Raw genomic sequence first — 3,390 nt, forward strand, 5'->3', positions numbered from 1 at the left:
GAAGACCTGCTCATTTTATAACAGACATTGGATCAAGTCCACACACAAGTTGTTCAACAGGGCATCCTAAACATCTCTGATATTAATTCATTCTGTTCATGTAAATTCATCCAGATCCATTCAGCAGCTACAGTCACCTACACAAGGAAATCTGTCCCATGTTGTTCTGCCAAGACCCACTACTCAGCCCCATCCCTCCTCTTTGCCCTGCTCCTCACATCTCATATCAAAACTCCACCATTTGTCAAGAGATTTCTTCTGGGGATTAAATGGAGCATCCCACATCTGAAACTCTTCCTAATATCTGTCATCCAGCCTTAGAGGTGTCGAGAAGCTTTACAGCGCCAAAAGATAACAACAAGAATCATTCTGCCAGTGATGCCTGAGCTGAAATTCAGGCGTCTGAAATAGGTTCATAAATATATTCAACCAATTTCACATGGCTAATTAATGCACAGGAAACACGCTCTGCTTATTGTGTGAATTACAGGGTATGGAGCAAATCCATCCGGCAAATTATCTCCACAGACCACTCGAACGGCTCACAAAAACATCTATCTCACCAGCCAGGCTTTCAAGCAGACTCTGGTATTTCTTGTGTTTTAGTAGCACAGCTGCTAATCTTTATTTGTTTATTTATTTTTCCTTATGAAGGAGAACAATTAATTTTTAACCAGCTTATTATTAGCTTTCAGCACCTAATCCTCAGATCGAAAACTGCTTCCAGAGTAATATGAGGGAGGAATTATGAAACACACAACAATGAGAAAATCAGATAATCAGTGACTTAGTCAGGCTTGAAACAAATTATCCCCCACCTGAACTGAAGAACTGGTACCAAAAAGACAGTGAAGGTATGAAAATAAAAATTAAACATAAATTAAAAGGCAGCTGAAAGCTTTCCCTGTTGAGAGGGGTGTTTGCAGAGCACTTTCCACTGTCTGTCACAGTGACAGCTTCAAGAATCAATAGGAGAAAGGAGAAAATAACATGTCAAGATATTTTTGGAGGCTGGTGACACTTACAGGGAAATTCCTCTGCAGGCAAAGAACAAATATTTACTGCCCTTACTTTATTTCTTCTTCCCCCTCCAAGACACAAAGGGTTCTTGCTCAGATCTCAATAAACAAAAGCTGACATACACCTGCTGGTCTTTTGCCCAGCTTTAGATTGGTACCAAAAGTCACCATGAGCACATTTTCTTTACATTTATGGGGTGTTAGTGGAAAATACCAGCATTAAAATTGAGGGAAAATGTAGTTTAGGTTGGTTTTTTTCATGAAGTTTGCTGAGATTCCCAACGAGGGATATCGAATGCCAAAATGCACATACAGGTCCATCCTGAACTAGAAGTCCAGCCTGGGAGTCTGCTCCAAACCAAGACATGCAGAGATGCTGTGCAGATCTGGTCCAGTCTCAGGTTTTTCATTCTGACAATCCAACAGTTTGTTCTCCCTTTGCAGTGGAAAGCTCAGCAAAATTCGGTGGCCAAATTGAGTTTTACTTGTTTTTAAGTCCACAGGCATAGCATGAAGTTGGAGACCCACAGAAGCTGACATGAGAGTTCTCTTCCATGTTCATATGGCCCTTGGAAGGGCATAAGATGAGTTGATCGTCCACTGAACCAGACCCAGTAGCAGATCCATCAGCTGGGTTTCTCCGTCAGTCAGCAAATAGCATCACCTTCTGCCAGCAGCTGATACCAGCAGCTCCGCCTTAGATGAAACAGGCCTTTGGTTGTCTCTTTAGAAAGATGCAATATTTCCACTGGTCCTATATAATATTTTCCAGCCCCAGGGCCTCATTGGTAGCTTGCAGCACCTCAGACAGCAATAGCTACCCATGTTCATGCAACTGTACTCAATGTGTTTACTTTAGACAACCTTTATTGAAGCCATGTGGCACCAAGGAAACATTCCTGACCAAAAACAATTGGAGGTTTTGCTGGAATACTTCAGTTTTTTGCCAGATACTCTAATTCTACATCAGCATCCTCCCAGTCTCAAAATGAGGCATGGGCAACACTCCGTCCCCACTTTCCAATGATCCTCGGGCCTCAGTGTGTCTCAGATGAAGCCACAGGAGGAAGGTGGTGGCTGATGGGACAGTCACCTTTTTGGTTTCTGCTCCACGGCTTCTGAGCTTCTGAACTTGGTGGTTGTCATGCGAGGAACATCATTGAGCTCCATGGCTGGTGGGCGGCTGTCTGGAAGTGGAGTGGAAGTTGTTTGTGGAATATGTAATGGGGATTGTGCATGGATGCAGTTCACCCGGAGATGGGTTAAGCTTGGCATCTCACAAAGATAAAACCTCCTTCTTGTCTCATTTTGGTTTAGTTACACACAGGAGGGCCCTTCCCCCACCAGGCTGGGAAACCAGGATTCATCCTTCCCCTCTCCACTCTCTCCATCAAACTGAGCTGACTGATTCAAATCACAATATTTTAGAAATGATAATCGACTCTGGGTGTCTTTTTCAAGTTGCTTCTTGATTTTATAAGACAGGAAAAGCGAAGACTTCAAACTAAACTGCATGCACAAATTATAGCTCCCCTTGCTTCAAGCTGTACTGGATTTCCAGTACCATCCCCAGCTGGTTTTTGATGGGACCATCGAGACTCATGAAAGGAAGAAACTCAGATTTCATTTTACTGTCTGTTCTCAGTTCTGCAGCCTGATGTGCCAGAGCTGCCTTACAAGGAAGACAGTGATGGCAGGGACACAGAAGGCTTCCGGCTCGCAGGGGTAAGGCATGTCTGTGCCCATCACCCAGGGCTTCACTTTGCTTCCGTAACTCCAGTTCCAGGTAGTTGACAGGAAAAGTCCATTTTCTCCTCAAATCTGGAAATCAGTTTGAACTTGCAGAGCTGGACTGCGACACCTGAGCAATCCTACCCCTGAAGTTTACAATGCACTTTTTTGCCATAATCCAATTTTATTTTAGAGCTGGTTTATTCCTGTGTTTGTGTGTTTTGTTTTTAGGAAAGGGCACAATATATGCCCTACTCCCTGCTGCTCCACACTGTCTCCCATCCAAATTTACAAATCATTCATTCCTCCTCCTTTGAACCGGGCTTCTAGGCAAGTGGTTGCTACAGGAGTGTTGGCTGAGGATGGAGAGGTGGGGAGGGCGAGGAGGGTGAGCCTTCATCGGGGAGAACATGTGGATGGGATGTCAGCAAGGGCAAGGTAGGAAGGATGTCTTTCTCCTGCAAGTTTCTGTTTTGTTGGCCACAAAGACCCTGTCAATAAGACGAGAGAACAACCTTTTTCCAGTATATCAGCTGCATACCCGCTACGGCACAGGAGTCCAGGTTCCCATTCGCTCGGCTCTGCTGACCCTCAGCAAAGTGCTTCCACCCACAGGCACCGAGATGTCCAGGAGCACCAT

The sequence above is a fragment of the Columba livia genome, chromosome 23 (assembly GCF_036013475.1).
Source record: "Columba livia isolate bColLiv1 breed racing homer chromosome 23, bColLiv1.pat.W.v2, whole genome shotgun sequence".
NCBI classification, from domain to species: domain Eukaryota; kingdom Metazoa; phylum Chordata; class Aves; order Columbiformes; family Columbidae; genus Columba; species Columba livia.